Here is a 24340-nt window from a genome sequence, read left to right on the forward strand (position 1 = left end):
TAGTGTCCAAGGCTGCGTCACAGATAAACCGTAGCCCTTGTATGATCTGTTCTATCAAATCAGATGTCTCCTGGGGAATATCTTTTCCCCTAAGATCTTGGCGTACCATCTTCGCCCATTCTGTAAGTGTCTGGGAAACTAGACCAATAACAATTACTGGTCTAAATGCTGACCCTATCAGAGAAAAGATAGTGCGGGACTCCGCTTCTATCTTTCGATCCACCGGATCCTTAAAGGACGAAGTGTCCTCCACTGGAATAACCGTGGCTTTATTCAGCCTGGAAATAGGCGGATCCACGACTGGTGGTACCGTCCATTTCTTAATGATGGATTCCTCAAACGGATAGCGTCTAGCAATACGCTTGGAAATAGTAAAGGTACGTTTAGAATGTTCCCATTCTCCTTTAATCTGATTTCCAAAACATTTAGGTACAGGAAAAGCCTTCGCCGTCTTGATGGGCTTATTAGTCCCAAAAGGCCTCTCTGTTTCAGTTGCCTCTGCCGGTAAAGCCTCAAGTTTTAAGGTTTCTTGCACTGCCACAACTAGTGCGTCCACCAATGCTTCTTCCTGAATTATAGCAGGAGAAGAAGCGTCCTCCTCACTATCTGAGGGGGCTTTACCTGGGATAGCAGCCCTTGCAGAGGAACCTGCAACTGCAGTGACCATCTCTGAATCAGAGTCAGAGGTGTCAGATAGTATAGGGGTAGGCGGGGGTCGCTTCCTTGACCCCCGTCCCTGACAGGCCGCCTCCACCCGAGCCACCATAGACTCCAAAATTGCTGTAAATGACTCTATACTCTGTACACCGGCGGGTCCCGAGGCCCCCTCGAGGGAAACAGGTGGGGGAATCTGTGTGGCAGGGTCCATAATAACTCCAGTTACTACCTGGATGATATAATTCAAAGTAAAGAAAAACTTTTTTTTTTTTTTTTTTTTTTTTTTTGACCCTCAGCGCCACAAAAAAACCCCTTAGTGTTACCTGCTAGGGATCCCTATCGATCGAGAGAGAGAGAGATAGACCCCCAGGCTCACCACTTGATGTTCAGAGTTGAACTGCAACAGCTTACAGCGCTGTCTTAGACAAACAGGAAGTCTTTTGGCTGGCTGCCCAGGAAGAAAGGAGGCGGCTCCGCCCCTCTGTACGCCTTCCGGCGCCTCCCCCAAGCTCCACGAGGTGTAGAATCACCTAAAACATGGCCGCCCCCATGCTGGAGACACGAGGCTACGCCAAAATGGCGGCTCGTGCGATCCAGCAAAAAAAATGGCGGCGGCCTGTGCTGACTAGCGGTGTGCTGCAGGCACACAACACTCTCTCTGCATGGGGATATGGCGTGTTTGGCGGTACCGGCCCTGGCGGACCGCATGGCCGTTCGGGAGGCCTGCTATTAGCTGGAGATCTGACTTGGAAGGCAGTCTACATGTCCATGGCTTCTGACTGGTAGGTAGCTTATACTTAACCCATAAGATTCCCAGAATGCCACAGATTACATCTTTAAAACATGTATACAATAGATTGTTAGCTCCCAAACCAAGCCTCCTGGCTTTTGCACACATAAAATCACACTCAAAGTAGGAGGATTTGTGACATGTTATAGGATAGAAAGAAACTCTTTCTTACCATACAGAGAGGGGCCCGCGTTCACCACAAAACCCGTCAGGGAAAACAGGGGGAACATACTACTCACCATACCGGAACCAGGCGGGCACCAACTCCTGACAGTACCCCTCTCCACCGGGGCGGGAGGGCTGTCGACCGATACAGACGCCGTGACTCATGGTCTTTGGCGTTTCAGCGAGACGTTTAACTCGCGGGTTCAGTCCTTTAATGGGACTTTGTCGCGGCCGACTCAGCGCGGAGCTATGGCCTGCACGCGCTCGTAGGCTGAACTGGGGTGACCACCGGATCTCAACATCCAGCCCGTCGCCCAGTTCAGCTTTCTTGCTTGAAGATCTCACAGGAACACTGGAGAAAAAAAGCTGTCCAAAAATCCTTTTAGAAAAAAATTTCTTGCCAGGACCTAAGATCCCAGCAAGGTATCTAGGTCCTTACTCCTAACTAGACAGAAAATAACTGATTTGCTGAGGCAGAGAGAGAGAGGATATACCCTCTGGGACTGCCCCTAGGGTGTGGCCAGAGCTTTTTAATTTCCTGTCTAGTCCTGCTCCTGCGGAGGTAACATAACCCGAAGGTGGTGTATCACCGAGGACTACGTCTGTCGATGAGCGCTAGAGAAATACGCTTTTCAGGTGCGATGATAATCTTTCTAGAGGTAGCTTTACGAGCCTTTAATAAGGTTAGGATGAATACATTCGGAAGACCCCTACCCCTCAAGACCTGGCTTTCAACAGCCACGCCATTAAAGCTAGAGGACTTAAGCAGGATGGAAGATCGGCCCTTGAGACAAAAGTCTGGCAGCAGAAGCCACCAGGGAGGCTCGAACATCTGAACGATGTCTGTGTACCAGGACCGACGTGGCCAGCCCAGGGCCACCAGAATGACTGGTATCTGTTCCAACGCTAACCTGCAGAGGAACCTGGACAACAGTTGAATCGGAGGAAAGGCATACAGCACCCAGGGCCAAGGCACTACTAACGCATCCGTGGTGTCCGCCAGAGGATCGCGAGTTCTGGCCACGAACCTTTCCACCTTTTAGTTGAGAAGGGATGCGAACAGATCCATGTACCGAGTCCCCCACCGGGCACACAGGAGGCGAAACACCTCCGGATGTAGGGACCCTTCTCCTTGGTCCAAGGTCTAGCGACTCAGTCCGCCTGCCAGTTCTCCACACCCAGAATGTGAACTCCACACCCAGACTGTGAACAGCCGAAATCGCCGGAACGTGCGATTCGGCAAGACAGGATCCTCAGCCACTTTCTTGGTGCCCCCTTGGTGATTGATATAAGCCACAGCCGTGGCGTTGTCCGTCTGTACTCGGACTGGACACCCCCGAAGCTGAGATGACCAACAGAACAAAGTTTGATCGATCGGAGCTCCAAAACGTTTATCGGCAAGGAAGCCCTACCGCCAACCACATCCCCTGGGCACAAAGTGTGCCCAGAACTCCTCCCCAGCCCAGCATTCGTAGTGAGCACCGTCCACAGCAGAGGCCGGAAGGACTGGCCCTGTGTCAGGGACAGCGACCGGAGCCACAAGAGATCGGACCGCACTTGGCGACTCAAAAATTCTCCTGTCCAAAGACAGGCGTTCTGTCCCACCTGGCCAGGATCTCCACTTGCAAAGTCCTGGTGTGAAATTGAGCAAACGGAACGGCTTTGAAAACCGAAACCATCAGACCCCAAGACCGAATACAGGTCCGCAAAGAGGAGAGATCGTTGTCCCCGAGTGACCCGATCTCATCCCGCAGGGTTCGGAGTTTGTCCTCCGGAAGAAAAAAACTCTTGCCTGAGCAGAGTCCAGGACCATCCCCCAGGATTTGAAGACAAGCTGTAGAAGTCAGTGCCGACTTGGAGCATTTGAACCGTTACAGCCAGATCACTCGTCAAGAGTCGCACACGAGCTCAACCCCAACAGGTTGCCCAGGTAACCGAGGACCGCAATCCCCTTTAAACGCACTAAAGCTAGTACCGGAGCCAAAACCTTGGTGAAAACCCTGGGAGCCGAAGACCAAAGGGCAACGCCACATACTGGTAGTGCTTCCCAGCCATCGTGAAGCAGAGATACCTCTGATGACCCTCGTAGATGGGGATGTGCAGATACACATCCTTCAAGTCTATGGAGGCCAGGAAGTCCCCGGGACTCGACGCCACCACCGACCAGATGGATTCCATCCTAAACTTCTGCAACCGCACAAAACGGTTCAGAAATTGGTCCAGAATCAGATGCACTTTGCCCTCTTTTCTGGGCACCGTGAACAGGTTGGAATAAAAACCACAAAACCTGTCCCGTGAAGGCACAATGACACTCCTTGGGCGAGCAGATCTTGCACTGCGCCCCCATGAGATCTGAGACGATTGGGAGTCAGCTGGAGGTTGGACGGGAAGAACCTGTCTGCGGGGTAAGATCGAAACGCAATCTTATACCCTGAACGAATCAGCTCGTGAACCCACCTGTCCTGAATGCTGGACAACCAGGGTTCCTAAAAGCAACACAGATGTCCCCCCACCCCGAAGACAGGTGAGGGCGTCCCTTCAGGAAGAGGTGGACTGGGTCGCCGATCCAGACTGACCCACCTTAGGCTTACCTGACCACAGATTCTTGAAGCTACCGGAAGGCCAGAAGGACTTTCCCTTATCCTGCGCCCCAAAGGCATGAAAAAGGACCCACGCTGAGCTTTGAAGGAAGGCCCTAGTGCAGAAGGATTTACCCATAGTGACCTGGGGTAACCGAGTACTCTTACACCCCCCCCCCCCCGGGAGCCCCTTAATCAACTCATCCAGAGTGTCCCCAAAAAGACGACTCTCCACATAGGAAACATCAGACACAGTCTATTTGAAATTGTGGTCAGCAGACCAGCTTTTTAACCAAGTAATGCAGCAGATCGCGACCCCGACCGCAGACAACCAGGCGACTAATGGAGCCTTGTCCAAGGCCACTTCACACAGGTACATCCCAGTCTGGGTAATCTGATCCAACATGCCAAGGACAGTCAGTCAGAGAGGCCGACTCCACCACCAGGGTGCTCCAAAGCACCTTGGACCATGCTGTGAGAGCCTGAGAGGCCATCACCGAGGCAAACCGGTTTAAGCAGGGAATCCGCCACCAGGTAAATGTGGCGGGATAACGCCTCCATGCGCCTATCAGCCAGATCCATGAACGCCGGAGAGTCCTCCACTGGCATCAAGGTGGATTTTTTCAGCCTAGAGACAGTGTGGTCCACTTTAGGGAACACCATCCAACGTTTGTCTACGGCCTCCAAGAAGAGATAGCGTTGGGAAAAATGCTAGGCACCACCAGCATATGTTTAATGCGGCGCTACTGGTCATTTACAATTTCGTGAAACTCCTCACGGCAGGGAAAAACCCGACCTGACTTCTGGAACCTGAAAGCAGCCCGCTTACTTGACTGAGATGGCTCATCAAGATTGAGTTTCCTTAATGGCGCTAATGAGGGCATCCACTGTAGCACGTTCCTGCGCTACCGAGGAGAAAGATTCCCCCCCCCTCAGAAGCAGAGGACCGGGATCCCTCAGGAGGGACATCGTCCGTGGCAACCAATTCAGGCTCAGTCTGAGGACTGGGAGGGCATAGACCATTTTTGGAAGAGCGTTCGACATCAGCAGATCCACTTTGGACGCTAAAGTCGCAGATAAATGAGGCCATGGAAGAGGTTTCAGAGGTACCCGAAGCCCCCCACCAGGTCTGCAGGGAATTTTTTGTCTTGGAGTACATTTTTGCCATATAAAATAAAAGGGATGCCGGCCCTTTAAATCAGCGGTTTCCCTCCTCCCCCCCCCCCCCCCCCCCCAACTGAAAGAGCCCCTTCAGATAATACAATAGCCACAAGAAAAAAGTTCAGAAAATTGGCTTAGTAAAGGTAAAAATCCCCCAGGCTGTCAGTACTTGCCTACTCACGCTGCCCGGTGAGGAGATGGAAGAGAAAGAGGAAGTGACCTCACGCCCCTAGAGGATTAGCCCTCGAGCCACAATAAAATGGTGCCTAATGAAACTATGAAAAGTCACTGGCAGATGGCCGCTTGCCCTTAGTAGGCATGTTGCCCTTATCCAAGATGGCACCCAACCGGCATTAGGACAGCATCATAAAATGGCTGTTGTCCATACACAAACATTGGGGAATCCTAAGAGATGACCCCATTCTTCAGAAAGTAGTTACCCCTTCCCCCTCCATTACATATAGGAGAGCAGGTTCGCTGAAAGAGAATATAAAGGGTACAAATAGAAAGGATCCGTGCCAGGATTTCGGCACTTTCCCCTGTGGGAATTGTGAACAATGTCAAGTCATCATTAGGTGCAAAACCACAGTCTTACCCAATGGCGAGGCGTTTTCTCCAAAGCACTTCGTCAATTGTAAAACAAAAGGGGTGATATTTAATGCGCTGCTAATGCAACTCATTCTATATGGGCAAGAAAGCAGGAATTTGCCAGACGTGTTAAACACAAGCAAAGCATTAAAATTGGCAATCTATATCTACCCCTGGGTATGGGCAAATTTCAGAAATATCAAGTTCCAAAAGTTACTTTCTATGCCCTGGATCAAATATATACACCAGCCGGGGGGGGGGGGGGGGGGTGATTGGAACAAGCAGCTACTCCAGCGAGAAAAGCGCTGGATTGCTAGACTTGTGGCAACCACTCCCCCTGGCCTGAATGAAACAGACGTTTTTTCCTCGGGTCTAACGGATTAAAGGGAATTTATTTATCTTTTTATGCATGGTATTCTTTTGCTATTCAGCCACATTGTTAATTATTCATTTATTTTCTTCGGATGTTGGAAGGATTTTCTCCAGTGCAGGGGGGCATCTCTGCCTCCCTACAGACCCTGAATGTGTTTTCAGCCATTCCTCTTGTCTGATGTACTTTGATAATTGACCAAACATGTTCCCATATATCCTACTTGGGGTTGTCTCTAAAAGTGCTAAAACAATTATACTTATGTACATGCAATGGATGATATCACCTCTAACCTTCTTCGCTCCCTTAATATATACCATGTTTCCATTCTCAGGGTTTGAATCTCCCATGCAGGTTTCGCCTCCACTGAGATGCCCAGCACTGGTAAGCCGGGGGTTAAAAGTAACCCTCTACATCTGGGACATTTTAGCGGACTTTTTTCTCCCCTATCCCATTGGGGTACTTTCATGCCCTATGAGGTAGGGGTACCGCTTTAACCAGTGTCAAGGCATTTCCTTTTTTCCTGTATTTATACCTTTTGATTTTGCCCAAATATAAATAAAATTCACTAGTTTTCCTAGAGATGTCCTTCTCGGAAGACAGCCCTATGATTACCTCGTTAGGTATGGTGGATCTGGAGTTGGACGAGTGTATTAGGAGCCAAGGGCTCCTTTTAGGACCATGTGGAAAGCAGTGAAACGTATAGATAGGTGGAAGTTGCTTGGCAACGGTAAGCATTGTAGTGGCGGAAACAGGAAATCGGCATGCCGGAAGTGACGTCAATACACACAGTCATGCCGTATGGCGCATGCGCAGTGCTTTTAAGGAGCCGCCGGGAGTCATTAGGGAGATGGATCTCTCTCTCTCCCTTACACACGTGAAAGGAAGCTGCCCGTTGGATCTTTTGGGACCAATATACCAGAGACTAACTATTCATTTGTGACTAGATATTATACTGGATCTCTCTCCCTCTTTTTTATACTATACTTTTAGGCAAGAGATAAAGACTAAGGAGGATACACCTACTTTCCTCTTTCTGCCTGCAAGCAATTGTTAAAACAGTGGATGCGTTTCTGTGCACATATTATGTGCCTCCTTGTTACATTTATCCTGGGAGGTAAGATATTCTGCTATAAATACAGTAAGCTTTTTAAGGACAATAGCATTATTGCACTTATACACATACTCAAACATTTGTTTGAGTTCTTCGTTGCAAATATTTCTATTTTTGTCTACTCATAGAAATGTCCATAAAGACCATACCGATACGGTTGGAAACCCATTAAAAATCGAGAGAACCTTTTATACCTACACTCCAGAGGTCGGTGTATGGCTTATCTTTGATTTTCATCTTGGTCACTTTACAGACAGATGAAAGGCTTCCATTTATATGGAGGTGAGCAATAAGAGCTTGTGGACCATAAAAGCCTATAGCAGGGGTCTGCAACCTTTAAGACATAAAGAGCCACTTGGACCCGTTTCCGAAGGAAAAAAAAAAACTGGGAGCCGCAAAACCTACAAAAACCTACCGGGGGGGGTGGAAAACAGGGACGTAATTAGAAATCACAGGGCCCCATAGAAAAATTTGCTATGCCCAATGATCATACCCCAATGCAGAGACCAGCGTACATGCCCCTTTCAATGTAGTGACCAGCATACATGCCCCCTTACAATGTAGTGATCAGCGTACATGCCCCCTTCAATGTAGTGACCAGCATACACGCCCCTTTCAATGCAGTGACCAACATACAGAGACCAGCCTGTGTGCGAGCCCCCTTCAAAGCAGTGTGTGGCCTTAAGACACAGGGAAGGCAATACAATGTCTTCAGATGAAACTCTGAAACCACTTTAGGAAGAAGGATGGATTCGGACGAAGAACCACCTTATCCCTATGAATCACCAGATATGGGGGACAAGATAATGCGGCCAGTTCTGACACCCTGCGTGCAGAAGTGATAGCCACCAAGAAGGCCACCTTCTGGGATAATGCAAGCAAGGGAATCTCCCTTATATCTTCAAAGTGATGTTTCTGAAGAACCGACAACACTAAATTAAGATCCCAGGGCGGTAAGGGTGCGCGCACTGGCGGAGCCAGGTGTCGCACCCCCTGGATGAAATTCCGCACCAAGGAATGAGTAGCCAAAGGTTTCTGAAAGAAGATTGCTAACGCTGAAACCTGACCCTTGATAGTGCTCAAGGACAGCTTCTGCTCAACCCCCTGTTGCAGAAAGGCCAAGATTCGGGTCACCGAATAGGTACGTGGGGGAAATCCAAGCGATTCACACCACGCAATATAAGACCTCCATGTGCGATAATAGACTTTGCTAGAAGTCGCCTTCCTTGCTTTGATTAGAGTAGGAATAACTGAAGCTGACAAACCCTTGTCCTTCAGTACCCGAGTCTCAATGGCCAGGCCGTTGAAGCCAGCAATTGTAAAGCAAGATGGAAGATCGGTCCGTGAGACAGCAGATCCTCCTTGAGAGGAAGTCTCCAAGGAGCGTCCGCGACTAGCCTCACCAAGTCGGTGTCCCAGGCTCGACGAGGTCCGTCCGGAGTTCCCAGGATAACTGTAATTCCCTCCACCTCTATCCTGCGAGGAAGTTCCCGCAGTAACCTGAGAGGATGGAAGGCATACCGTAGCTGATACTGCCCCCACGGGACGATCATCGCGCTTTTTGCGTCCACTAGAGGATCGCGGGCGCGTGCTACAAACCTCCGCACCTTCCTGTTGTGCCGAGATGCCAACAAATCCACACCCGGGGTGCCCCAATGAAGGCACCGCTGGTGAAATACCTCTGGATGAAGGGACCATTCCCCTTGATCCAGAGTCTGACAGCTGAGATAGTCTGCCTGCCAATCCCCTAGGTGATTGACCTAAGCCATAGCCGTGGCTGCCCTGGAGCTGCTCGGTCCAGTAAATCAGACAAAGTCTGATCATTCTCAGTTCCCACACATTTATCGGAAACCTGGATTCTATCGGAAGGGGTAACTTCCCCTGGGTGAGCATTGGAGACCGAAGCCCCCAGACCACAGACTCCCTGGTCCGTTCGCTCAACCGGATCATATTGTCTGGGGAATCGGGATTCCGATTCCATTAGAAAAGAATCTCCTTTAGAAGAATTCTCCTGGAGGGAACTGGAAATGACCTTTGAAAAAAGTGAAGAAAACGTTCTGCTCAAGGAACGGGAACTACCGCTCCCTGTAGCATACGAATGTTGGAAGGGAAGAATCGCACCGGTAGAAGTGATCGAAACTCGATCCTGTATCCCGACCGCACGGCCTCCTGAACCCCTTCGTCCGGGCTTCAGGAAGGTCATGGATCTGGAAACCGGTGAAGACGTCCCCCCACCCCAGAGATGGGTGGGGGCGCACCTTCAGGCTGTATTGGTTTTATCTTCAGGTTTGGCTGAGCCGGACTTTTGTTTACCCAACCAGCGTCCTTTGAAACCCCCTGAAGGAGTTTTGCCCTTCTCGCTCGCCCCAGCGGAGCGAACAAACCTCTTATGAGCAGTAAAGGAAGGTCCTCGCCTGCTGCGAGGTCCTTTGCCCTTAGCAGTCTGTGGCAAAAAAGTGCTCTTGCCCCCAGTGACATCCTTTATAATCTCATCTAAGGTGGCCCCAAACAGGCGATGCCCCTGAAAAGGGAGATTAGTCAAAGTTTTCTTGGAATCTAGATCCGCCGACCAGCACTTTAACCACAATACACGTCTGAGGACCACTGCTGACATAGATGCATGCCCTAACAGGGGAGTGGCATCCAGGGCGGCATCACAGATGAACTGTAGTCCTTGTATGATTTGCTCCATCAAATCAGATGCTGCCGGGGGGATACTTCTCCCCTTAAGTCACGGCGTAACAATTTGGCCCATTCTGTTAATGTTTGTGAAACTAAACCAATGGCAACCACTGGCCTAAAGGTTGACCCTATCAGGGAAAAAAAATGGTGAGGGACTCCGCTTCTACCTTTCGATCCACCGGATCCTTAAAGGACGGAGCATCCTCCAATGGGATAACAGAAGTTTTATCTAGTCTGGAAATCGGTGGGTCCACCACTGGTGGTACCGTTAATTTCTTAATGAGGGATTCCTCAAACGAATAGCGCCTAGCAATGCGTCTGGAAACAGCCAGAGCTCGTTTCGGATGATCCCATTCCTCTTTAATCTTATTGCCAAAACATTTGGGTAAAGAAAAAACCTTCGCCATTCTGGCACGTTTACTAGTACCGAAAGGAATTTCCATCTCGGTTACCTCTGTAACCTCAAGCCTTAAAGTTTCCCGGACAGACACAACTAGTGCGTCCACCAACGCTTCTTCTTGTGCTATGGCGGAGGCAGGAACGTCCTCCTCACTGTCCGAGGAGACATTACCTGAGACCGCAGCCCCAGAAGAGGGACCTGCAGCTGCAGTGACCGGCTCAGAATCCGAAGTATCAGATGAAATGGGGGTAGGCGGGGGTCGCTTTCTTGACCCCCGTCCCTGACAGGCCACCTCCACCCAGGATACCAAAGACTCCAAAACTGTTGATAATGCAATTACAAGTGGGGTACTGGAGGGTCCTGCGGCCACCTCGAGGGGGATCAGGTGGGGATACATGTGTGGCAGGGTCCATGATTATACAAGACACTTGCCAGCGACAAAAACCTTTTTTTTTTCTTTGTAACCCCCCAGCGCAACAGCGCCCCTCAGTGTTACCTGCTTTTTTGGACCCCACAGAGAGAGACCCCAAGGCTCACCACCTGATGCACAGAAGTTTTCTATCAACCTGCCTCAGCGCTGTCCTGTTGCAGACAGGAAGTCTTTGGCCCTTTTTCACCGGGTAAAGGAGGCGGCTGCGCCCCTTTACACGCCTTCCGGTGCCTCCCATGTTTCTCCACGAGGTGGTTGGTCATCTCCAAAATGGCCGCCCCCATGCTGGAGACAAGGCTACGCCAAGATGGCAGCCCCACGCGACCTGCGGGGAAAATGGCGGTAGCCTGTGGAAGATGGCAGCGGCCTGCTGCGGCTTATGAAAGAGCTGTCGGCCTATGCGGCCTGCGGGAGCCTGTGGGAGGATGGCGGCAGTGCAGGCACAGGCCTGTCTTGCAATCTTATCAGGTAGGATGCTCTTTGTATATGGCCATCATCACAGTATTGCCACTGACCTTAGTCATAGTTCCTTAACAGTGCCCACTATACAGTGACTTTAGATAGTCAGCTCCCAAACCAAGCCTCCTGTTCTTTTATTCACACAATCACACTCAATTGGGGGATCTGTGACCTGTTATAGGATAGAGGGGAGACCGAGGATCCTGAGCGTCCATCCACAAACCCGTCAGGGGGGAGAGGGGGAACATTCTACTCACCATACCGGAACCAGGCGGGTGCCAACTCTTGACAGAACCCCTCTCCACCGAAGTGGGGGGGCTGTCGACCAATACGGACGCCGTGACTCAGTTTCCAACTGGTCGTTGGTGTCCAGGCGAGACGTTTAACTCGCAGGGTCAGTCCCCGTCCAGTGGGACTATGTCGCGGCTGACCCAGCGCGGAGCTAGGGCCTGCACGCGCTCGCAGGCTGACTGGGGTAACCACTGGATCTCAACATCCAGCCCGTCGCCCAGTTCAGCGTACTTGCTTGAAGATCTCACAGGAACAACTGGAGAAAAAAAGCTATTAAAAAAAGTCTTTTTTTTTTAGAAAAAGGATCCCAGCAAGGAACTTAGGTCCTTAGTCCTAACTAGACAGAAAAAAAACTGACTTCCTGTAGCAGAGAGAGAGAGGATATACCCTCTGGGACTGCCCCTAAGGTGTGGCCAGAACGTTTTCCTTCCGTCTAGTGTCCTACTCCTGTAGAGGGCAGCATAACCCAATGTGTTATTAATCAAGAGGACTGCGTCTGTCAATGAGCGACAGAGAAACTTTATTGCTCAACAGACATGATATACATAAAAAAGGTCCATTACATCTGTGAGGCAAAGGTCAGAAATCCCCTGGATCTGTTGCACATGGAGAATACATACAGCCACTTATGGTATAAACCATTGCAAATTTTCTTCCCCAGCAATTTGGAAATACATGTATAAAATACAACTCAAATTGTCCATCCACTTTTTCATGGATTTAGGAAGGGCTTTATGAAGAACTACAAGGAAGGGCTTTATGAAGAACTACCGCCTTTCAAAACTGTCACAGTGACCATGGTTTCAACAAAGAAAAGTGAAGGACAAATTGTAACCCAAATAAAAATCGAATATTTTATAACCTAGAAGGCCAGAGGCACAACCCCTCCGCTTTAAATTGCAATGCCCAATTGCAGATTTCCCCACACTTCAATTCTGGTGAAACCGGTTACATGGACACTAAGCTTAATATAAAATTAAAAAAACCATGACAGGTTAAAAATGCACTGCACATTATGCAAATTTACAAAAGGAAAATAGGCAGGACCGACATTTCCAGGGGCACAATGTCCTGTAAACCTCCTTTACTTTGGACATCTACCAAAGTGCGGGCTGTCTATTACCTTTTTAAGCAGTGTCACCGAGTGCCATGCACCAAGTCTTCTGTTGGCCTTTTTCTGTACTACTCGGACATAAAAATGATGGACTGGGTCTGCATGGGGCCATAAACACGGAAAGTTACTAGTGCAACAATCTACTAAAAAAGTGGTCTGAAAATGCTAGCTGCCTAGGCTCTATCATGCTAATCCTTAGCTTCAACAATCATAGTGCAATAGTGACTCCTGACCTGAAATCAAGGTCAGGAAAAACTGATTATCTGCTTATAGTCAACCAGTACACACTAATGCCAGATAGTGAGCATATCTAGCCAGTTCAGAATGTGTTAATGCATTACAGGCTACACATTTGTGTTTTGTTTTTTTAGGCCCCGTTCACACTGGGGCGATCCGACTTGGGGGGGGGCGACCTCCGAGGTCGCAGTGCGAGCAGCGGGCGCGACCTCGGAGCAGCCGGCACGGACTTCATAACATTGAAGTCTATGACGGTCGCTCCGGGTCGCCCCAAAGAAGCTCCGGACCCTTTTTCTAAGTCGGAGCGACTTGTGTCGCTCCTATTAGAACGGGTCCCCAGCTTCCCTATGGAAGGCGACCTACGGCGACCTGTGGAGGCGACCAGGTCACTTTAGTGTGAACGGGGGCTCAAAGTGATCTTGAACCCAAAAGTTAAATTGTAGCTTACCAATATAAGATGTGGTGGGTGCATTAGTATTTTAACCCCACTTTCCACCTTGTAATCTGACCAGTAACAGACCTCCTGTATTAAGAGTGCCCTGACTGAATGAAGGAACAGCATCACTGTCCGTCACATTTGGACAAACAAAACGGAAGCCAAACCCCAGCCAAGACTAGTTACAGCAAGTTTCTCTTTTGGGATAAAGATTTTACATTTAAAAAAAAAAAAAGCCAATTGCAAGCACCTCTGTCAGTAGTAAATGGTTTGTCAAGACTAACTGCTGCATTTTGCAGGAGAGCTTGTTCTGTTGAAAAACTGACTATAACTGGATCATGAGATGAAAAATAAAGGAAAAACACCTAAATGTAGCCACACCTAAAAATTATTAAAAGCAAACCTTATCACAGATTAACATTGCATTAATATGCCATCATTAACCGGGTCCTATTAGATTGGAGTAATTCTAAATCATTGGCTCATTGAATGTCTTGAGCCCCTTTCATACATGCAGACTAAGGCCCCTTTCACACTTGTGCGATTTGTCATGCGATTAGGGACTGCAAAATCGCATGACAAGTCATTCACCATTTCCAACGAGCCCCATTCACATCTGTGCGACTTGGAAATCGCACCTGCACTACTTTTGGCAGGATTTTGATGCGTTTTGAGTAAAAGACATTCCATTCTAAGCCCAGTCAAACTCCTCAAAAACGCAACAAAGTCGTGTCAAAATTGTAGTAAAATCATGCGACATTGAAGACGCACAAGTGTGAAAGAGGCTTCCGTTTTTCATCCCTCTGCATCTCTGGAAAATTGATAATTTACACCTACTTGTCAACCTCAGTTTCTGAAAAAACACGTTTTTGCATGAAAAAATGGCTCCAGAACTCAAGTGGTTAAGAATTTTAGCTGTAAGATGTTAAAAACTGATAAGTAATCTTTGAAAAAATAAAAATTAATCTTGACAACCGGTTCACATGTTTAAGAGGGGCCTTATACATTTTTTTTATTTAAAATGGTTCAAAATTTTAGTCAGCTAAATGTAGCAAATGCTATGAAACAGCAGAACAAGTACACAAAATGCTGCAATTGAACATAACCCCCACCCATTGGAAAGGTTACTAGTCATGCTAATCCAATGAACACAAACTTAAAACAATGACCTGAAAAGTCAGGAAAGACAAGTTTCAGGTCAGCGATTTAATATGTTAGAGAAAGCCAGGCAATAAGCATTTTTTTAAAATAAAAAAGCAACCTTAGGCTCTTTTTCCAATGCAGGAGCAAGGCCACTATAATATACATGTTCACCCAATTCTCACTGTAGGTGTGACCTAATGAACATACCAAACGATTATCCTTAAATCACTGCAGGGAACTCTACATTTCAACTCTCATTGACTATTCACTTTACCTGAACTACATTTACTGCAACTTTTCACATTGTTGGCTAGATTTTCATAATATACACTGCATTCACTGAAATAATGCAGATCAGAGCTGAATAAATTTGCTATGTGGAAGTAGATGTGAACATTAAAAGAGGACATGTTACGAGTGAATAAGGATGCTGCCACTGAACTCTGAAAATGCTACTTGCCTGGCTGTATAACAAATGATCTAAATTCATTAACCACTGCCATATCGGGTTATTTCTGGCACTCAACTCCTACATGTAAAAATCCTCTGTTAGAAAATTACTCAGAACCTCCCCCCCCACACATTTTAGCAGAGACCCTAGAGAATAAAACGGCATTCGTTGCAACTTTGTCACACGGTATTTGCAAAAAAATTTTATTTGGGGGGGGGGGGGGGGGGGGGTTATTATATAAAAAAAAAAAAAGTTAGCCCAATTTTTTTGTATAATGTTACGCCGGATACCCAACATTGTCATACTTCTAAATTGCGCACACTCATGGAATGACGGCAAACTTCAGTACTTAATCTCCATAGGCAATACTTACAATTTTTTTTTTTTAACATGTTACCAGTCTAGAGGTAGGCCCCTTTCATAAGGGTCCATTCTGCTCAGCGGAGATACCTCACATGTATAAATTGAACGCTGTTTACATATGTGGCCGAGACGCATGTATGCGTTTGCTTCTGCATGCAAGCACTTACATTTTTTTTTTTTTTTTACACTTTTCCTTTTTTATTTTGATCACCTTTATTCCTATTACAAGGAATGTAAAAATCCATTGTAATAGGAATAGTGCTTGACTGGTCCTCTTTACGGAGAGATCTTGGGACAACAACACCTCAGATCTCTTGGCTATCCAGTATTGACAACTTCTGAGAGTCAGACTGCCGGGGACACATCCTCTGCCGGCCGATTCTTTCTCCAGTTTGCTGATTGCATGGGCAAGCCAGTAGAAGCACCGTGAGGGAAGAATGTACCCTCCCACCACCTGTAAGAACAATCAAACTGCTGAACAACCGCTACGATTGTTCTTACAATGCAGGGAATCGGTCAGCAAAAAAAAAAAATCTGAATGATGTCTGCAGCCATCATTCAGATATCCCCAACTTAACCTCCCTGGCGGTATTCCCAAGTGGCGCTCGGGGTGGGATTTCACTGCCATAAGCATTAACCTCGAGCCACACTCGGGGTGCCGCCAGGGAGCATCGCTGGATCCTTGTAGAGGTTACTTACCTTGTCACCGGGATCCAGCGATGTGTCCTTTCGGCATACGGATCTTCCGCCCGATGCTGTAGAGAGCGTCACGTCTCCTGCGACGTGACGCTCGCAAAGGGGTGGAACCGGCAGCAAATTTGAAAATTTACACACAAGCACACCGATTTCATTGCAAAATAAAATGAACTGATATTAGTTTGCCCCATAGTGCCCTTTCCTGCAGTTTTACTGTACTTTTTATATCCATCCACACATACTCTAACTTATTTTTTATATTATATTATGATTTTGTGTGTTTTAAACTTCATCATACCTGAGATGTTATAAAGAACGCACAGTAAAAAAAAAAAAAAACCATATGTAAATAGTTGGTTTGGGCTGCTCATCCTTAAGAATTACATGCAAAATAATGGTACTGCTTTCAGCACCTAAAATCAGAAAGAATCATACCGCCAGGGAGGTTAAAGCCCAGGACGTCATGACGTCCAGCGGTGAGGAAGTTATTAAAGCGCACACATGCAGACCGGGAGCTCTGATTTCTTGCAGACTTTCTAATCTGTATACATGTGCCAGTTCAGTGACAAATAGACAGCCAAACTAGCATACTAGTAGCTCAGAAAAGGCACCCTCCTGATATGGAATACAAGATACACATGGGCTGTTCTTACCCTAGCTGTTCTGTTAAACTATAATGCTTAGGTCACAAGGTTCGATTTTCCTGACTCTACTGCCAACAAATGTATTCCAAAACTATGAACTCTATAGTATTAAAGCCAGAAATGGCCAGGAAAAACCAATGTTATGAAGGTCAGAAATGGCAGCTGCCCAATATCACAGTTCCTTTTGTGAATTACTGTGTTGCACCACTAGGTGGCTAATGCTCAACTCCAGGTCTCAATGTTAGTTTGGACCAGGCTAGTCCAAACATTTCCTTCATTATAAAACCATGTGGCTGCTGTCAGGGCTGTATAAGCTTATGCAACATCAGCAACACAGTATACAGCGCTGTGTTCCAGCAGCAGTACAAGACAAGGGGTTCCCACTGCGAGAACAAAAGCAAGTCAGGCTGAACACTGCTCAGCAATTCAACAGACGCTTCGCATTTTGCGAATACAAGACTTCCTCTAACTGGCTGAGGTTAGGAGGTGGGCAGACTGCTCTCCACCTCAGGAAACCTTGCATTTTTACCAATGGATACAAGGCTTTTTTCTGATTGGCTGAGGTGCAGATTGAAATGTAAGCTGTCTGCTTCTCAATCTCAGCCACATGAAGCCTTGTATTCAATTCCCAAAAACTTAAGCCTTCCTGAATGGCTGAGCAGTGCTCAGCCCAACTCAATTTTGCGCCGGAAGCAGAAAGTTCCAGTACTGCTGCCAGAACAGCACTGCGTAGTATAAGCAACTTGTGCTAAATATAGTTTATAGTTATACAGTGCTAACAGTATAGGTGAAGTAAACCGTTTGGACATGCTTGGTCTAAAACTAAAAGTTAAATGAAACCTGGAGTTAGGCTTTAAGTGCATTCAATGAGTAGAGGAAATAGGACAACCCTTACCTGTGCACAAAGTACAAACAACATTTCAAACCTGGTGTTAAACACCCCACACAACCTGTAAGAAAAAGCCCTAGAATGCCTTCCGGGAACATGCAAAAGTAAACATCTGACAGAATGCATAGTATAATATAAAAACAAAGGTTTTGCCTTTGCAAACGCCTAGTCATTGAATTCAGAAGACCTGATCTGCTTATTTGTTCCAGATCAGAGGTTTACAATGTATTGGGAGGCAGTGGGGTATCATCGAGAATCAGGCATCTAGTATTTTCAGAAAATGTCTACAATAGCACCCTGCAGTCACAGAAAGATTCCATTAAAAAAGTTATGAAAGTACAAAGATCATAAATGAAACCTTTGAGAAAAACCATTTTCAAAAATTCCAATTTTAATTTGAAAGCCAAGTTATAGAAACTTACAAATGTTTTTGCTTTTTTTAATATATAAAAAATATACCATATGAAATACGTTACAAAAGTGCGCTAATATAAAACGTTACAAAAGTGCGCTAATATAAAACGTTACAAAAGTGCGCCAATATAAAACGTTACAAAAGTGCGCTAATATAAAACAAGAGAACAAAAATGTCCATATATGTGAAATCAAAATGAAGCAACGATTTGAAATAAAGTCTTTCACCCAGAAGAAAGTGTTCCCAAAGTGATATTGCAGGAAAACCAACTGATGAATGATGGGTGTTAGGAAACCTAAGTGATGAGGGGGGAGGAAATTAACCTCTTCCAAAAAATACAATCCATAAACGAGACTTAAAACAAAAATACAATTTTGTGACGACACCCGGTGATGTGAGTGGACTCTTACCACATTTGAGAGAGATTGGAGCATATACTGTGGTACCAAGGAATCCAATTGGTCAACCAGATGGAATCCCAAATGGGATGGATGGATTTAATATATGTAAACACTCAAAAAATGTTCAAAACAATTTTACTGTGATATATTAACGTAAAGGACTAGTATGTGACAAATGCATCAATTTAAACAGATAAGAAAATGCATCACTCAAATGTCTTATTACAGATCACTAAAAAGATAAATCCCAACTATCCTCAACAGGCCGGGACAAGTGCAATACCACATGAATACACAGCATTGCAATCAATCCCAACCTGCACAGAAAGGGGTATATCTTGCTCATCAGATGACTTGAGGGGCTATGGTCAGTTTTGCATGGATTTGCACAGCAGACCTTATAAAAGCTGGACGCAAACCTGCAAAACTAAACAGAACACCAAAGTAGTAAGACTTGGAAAGCAGACGAAGGCTGGGGATTTACAGCCAGAAGTACTTTAAGTGCTCATGATGCAGTAGAACACTATACACTACCTGCACTATAAGCACTTTAGTACTACTGAAGCCAAAGCACAAATTACTCCATCACTCGGCACTGATGAGATTGCTACAGTAGACAGAGCACTCTGCTATCAGTTTTGCATAGATTTGCACAACTCAATTCTTCTTGTAGTGCAACTATGCAAAACTAATAGAAGACCACATTAAGTAGCAGAAAACCAGTCACATTCAAACCACCATTTTGCAGGTTCATTTGAGGAGTACTTTTTATGCCAGAAGGAGCATTTAGGGCAGTAGATGCTAATCTACTTCACTATCTGCACTAGATGCACCTTAGAACAAAAAGCACAAAACATATACCTGATCAGCCACCAGCATGCTAAATTCTGCCAACATAATGCTACAAGTGCCTTCACTGCAGTAGGTTGTCTTGAATAACTACCTGCACTGTAAGCACTTTGGCATTACCAGTGGCAGTATACTGATCACCCAACGGCTTTTCTTTATTCAGATCTGAAAAATAAAAAATAAATCTAGTCATGACAAAGAAACCAAAATTAATACTCCCCCACATCACAAGTTCATATTGTCCTTTAATGTATGTGGAATAGGTAACATTTCTTAAAAAGGCATGGTGACCAGTTTACCAAAGTCAAGAATGCTCACAAATAAGAGGGAAGGATTATCCAATTATGTGCAGATGACACAATGTGATTTTCACATGTGAATCTCAACATTGCGTTAACATTCTCAGCCTTTTAATGTGTATACTTAAAATAGACTGACCTACAAAGAAAGCAAAAACCAAATTCTTGCTATAAAAAAAAAGAAAAACATTGGTGGCCCATAAAGCAACCAGCTACATGTTATTGACCCATTATTGGGTCACTAAAGCAAAACTAACATACACAAAAATATATAAAGTATTACATCTACCAGCCACATCTATTTGTCAAGCCAGTAACTGCAGTGTTGTGTCACAAGCCACTAATGGCACCAGATTAAATTGTATGAAGATTACAATTGTTCCAAATGAGAAAAAAAGGGCCCTTGCCCCTAAAAGACCTTTCTCTGGGAAAATGAATCTAGTGTGCAATCAAGCTTTGCAGCCCCAGAGTCCTCGGTACAAATAGCAACCAGGACACTAGCTATGGGGAGTTCACATGACCAAAGACATGTGGTAGGGTAATTGGCCTTAGGTGTGGGTAAGGTAGGTGCCATACAAGAATAGAAAATAAGTTTAAAAACCGTTCCACAAGCTCAATTATTGGACTCAAAATTAGGGGATTCATTTTGATTCTCAAAATAAAAAAATAAAGTTCCAGGTCAGAATTTTTTTGCAGTAACCTGCTATTTAAAAAAAAACCCATGCACAACACATGTGCTTTCTAAAATGTAACCCCGGAAGCACATTAAGTTGGCGAGTCAGAGGGTTCACAAAGGCCAAAAGATCTTTACATCATTTCCGCCGATTGCGCAATCAATTGACAAAACGTGTACCATGTCGGTAATGATCAATAGGCTGAAAAGAAACAAAAAAAAAATATATATATATATATCTTTAAATGAATATGCAATCACACGTATGTTCGACAGATCTTATCAAATACAAACCTTTTTTCAAAATATTTTTATCTATGGCCAGCTTAGATTGATTTGCCATCAGCTGCTATCCTCAGAAATCTTACAATCTCATTGCTATATAAATAAAACTATAAGGCCCCATGTGCACTAGGCCTAAAATCTGCTTTCACAGGCATTTGGCTCTTTTCAGCCGCTAAAGCACATGTTAGCCTATGTGGTTGATTTCCTAAAACTGGAGGGAGCAAAATATGGTGCAGCTCTACATAGGAACCAATCAGCTTTTTTTTTTTTTTAAATCAAAGCTTATTTGAACAAGCTGAGGTTAGAAGCTGATTGGCTATCATGCACAGCTACACCAGATTTTGCACTCTGCAGTTTTAGTAGAGCAACCCCTATGTGACCAAGTGCACACAGGCATATTAGAGAAGAAGCGTTTACAGGCTGAAAGAAAAAAAAAAAATCCACACGCCTCAAGTGCATTCAGGAAAGAAACAAAAAAATGCTTGATAAATCCAAGGCCTCACACACTGCAGCTGCTCCTACTGGCATTTGAGCATTTACTTTCCTCTGTTAACTCTCCCCATGTGTGCAAGGACGCTATAGCCATTTTCAGTTGGGGGGGGGGGGGGGGGGGTTAACAGGCAGAAACAAAAACCCTAACCCTTAAGGTTTTTTTTACTGCCTGTAAACTCCTATAGTGTGCATGGACGCATAGGCTAACATGGAGGGGAGTTTAAATGCAAAGGAAAGTAAAAGCTCAAACGCCTATAAGAGCAGCTTCTTTGAACTTCAGTGTGCATGAGGACTTAACCTTCCCTAAAAACGCTGCTGGACTCCTGTAGAAGAAAAACGTCTCTAGGCTTACCATGTGCATGAGGCCTGAATGCTACACCCATTTGAGCGTTAAAGGCACACCAATGGCCAGAATAAACATTCTGTCAAATGGGATCCATTAATGCCTAAGGGTCCATGTACACGGGACGTTGTTAAAAGTCCCTTTGAATGCTGGAATTTTTAGGACGTTTAAAACGTCCGTTCGGTCGCGTTTGTACCCGCGTTTACGTTTAGAACCGTTCCTAGAGGTCGAAAAAATTATTCCCCTTTAAAATGGAAAACCACGAACGCCAAACGCGGGTCATCGCGTTCGGTCGCGTTTGAAACGCCAGGAAACACACGTTCGACCGCAAATAACTGCGTTCTAAAAAAAAGTCCCTGAACGCAACTGCCCACAAACGACCTGGTGTACATGGACAGATAAGAAAATGTAGATGGGTTCAGGGGCTTCTAAAAAAAAAAACGCCCATTTCCAGCGTCCCGTGTACATGGAGCCTAAATGTATGTGCAATACAGAGATTTAGGTGTGATTTTTAAGCAGTTTTACCTGCCAGGAGTTCTAGCATAGAAAAGCTAACACCCCATGTGCATGAGGCCTAATAAAAAAAAATATATATATATTTTATATATATATATATATATATATATATATATATATATATATATATATATTATATATAAATAAACATTAGCAGCTTTGTAACTAAAGATCCCTCCTGAACAAATGGATGTAAAGCTTCTCCATGGCCCCATGTTGCTGGAGGTAGATGAAGCCGTTGTGTGGGAATATAGTGTTTGGTGATGGATCCATTGTCCCATCTCTGGATGGCTTGTTTACAAAGTTTCATCCCTCCAAGGATTGTGACGTGCAGCCATGAGTCACCTGATCCGATTGTCGGTGTATTGTAAGCTTGGATTCCAGCATGGAGGAGTCCAAGGTATGCCTCATGGTAGAGGTTCAGGAGAGGAGGAGTGACATGTGACAAAGCACAGACTGGTGGTGCCCCAAACACAAGGGATCGGGGGGAGGGAGGGCAGGCGTAGCACGTGTTGGGCAGATGGCGGCTCATCGGAGGGAAGCCCCTGTGCCACACGATGGCGGACAGTGCGGGGAGCCGCGCCTCTGCGGCCCTGCTTCCAGCAGCACGTGTTGCTGGTGCCTGCACGGCCATGAAGGCTGCTGCGTCACCGGGGAAGCTAGCCCGCGCCGGCCGCCATTGCCCCCATGTGAGGCCTCGGCCAGTGTGTAGTAAGCAGCGTGCTGCGAGGGAGCCGTGTACACAGTGCCTTCCCCCCTCCCCCCACACTCCGCTCTCCCGCCTAACATGGCGCCGCAGAGTCCCCTCAGCTGCTCCTGCGGTGTGTGTGCGCCTCACTAACAATGAGCGGCCTGACGATGTAAACAAATCGCAGCCATGTCTGCCGTACGAGGGGGGAGGAAGGTCATGTCAAGCGGCAGTGTGGAGAGAGCGGCCATGACGATTGTTGTGACTGCAGGAGGCACACACACGCTACTACACAATGACCCCTCGTGTGAGGATAACACGCGGGGGGGGGGGGGTAGTTCCGGGACTCGCCGCTTACACAAAGGGCTTTGTCCCACTGGGGAGGCCGCCGGACAATACCCGAGGCACAATAGCGAGGTGTCCGGAGACAATAGAGAGCAGCCCGGCCGCAGTAAATGATAGAAGGGTCGGCCCGGAGGAGCCTCGGCCTACAGCGCCGCTTTGTTCCGCCGTAAACTTTCCCCCTCGTTCCGTCCGTGTCCCCCCTCACACACCGGGCCCTCCCCTCAGCAGTAGCCGCAGTCCGCGTTTCAAATCTCCCTCATTCCTCCGCACTGTGTGCTGCCATGCGCTCTCCTCCTTTTACTATGATAAACACTGAGCCATGCAGCGGCCGCATTACACCGACCGCCCTCCCTCCTACTACTCCATCTTCACACGGCCGAGAAGCCGCCCTCCTCCTCCACAGACTATGAACAACAACACTCACCTCAGAGGCCCCCTTCTCTGGACGGAGCTCGGCTCCCCGGCGCCTAGAGCAGGGCAAAAGTGGCGCGAATGATGCCTGAATCCGACCATGTGGGTGAATGAAGGGCGGCTCCCGCACCAACGTAAATATCTACAAGCCCAGATCGCTCATTAGCATAAAAAAATGGACTTCCGACCTGCTGAGCAGCCAATCAGGAGGCTGGGCCAGTATAGGTTACCGGGGAGGTCCGTGCCCCCCCCGTTCCCTCCTCCTTTACACACACAGCACTCACTACTACGAGTCCGCACAAGACGCGCCACACTCATAACAACAACGTGTTCGCATCTCCCGTATACGCAGAAATAAAGGTGTCCGCCGTCACAGCACACACCGGGGAACCCCGACACCGTGTGTTTATTACACGGAGGATAGAAAACATCATGTGCTCACCCACCCACCCCCAACCCCACGAGTCACGTGGTGAGCCAAGAGTCATGGACACACCGGGTCGGCCTGACACTTGTTGTGTCACACCACACATGAGGGTATGGGAAGGCACTGCCATTGTGTGCGCCTCAGGGGATTACCAAGAACACATGGCACTAGGCCTAAACATATACAATGTAGAAATCCCATAGAGAAAAACACTTTTCAGCCATTCACACTGGAACGCGCCTGCGCCCTCATGGTCTGGTGCCGGCAGCCCCTTCGTTTGAATAGCCCGCAAAGTGCGCCAGAATGCGTGCCACTTGTGCAAATCGCATCGTTCCAAATCGTATTGGACTGCGGTTTGTAAGGTTGCCTCCTCATCCCTTTCACCCAGGATACATATTAATTACACACGTTCTGAGGCAAATACAATGCACTGAGGTGTACATTTGTGAAACTGAGAATTGTTTTCTCAGTTCACTTCTCGGCAGTTCTCAGAGGAAAATGATCTCCTCTGGTACCCTGTTTATGATGCAGAGAATT

The sequence above is a fragment of the Pelophylax lessonae genome (genome assembly GCF_965119305.1).
Source record: "Pelophylax lessonae genome assembly, chromosome: 2".
NCBI classification, from domain to species: Eukaryota; Metazoa; Chordata; class Amphibia; order Anura; family Ranidae; genus Pelophylax; species Pelophylax lessonae.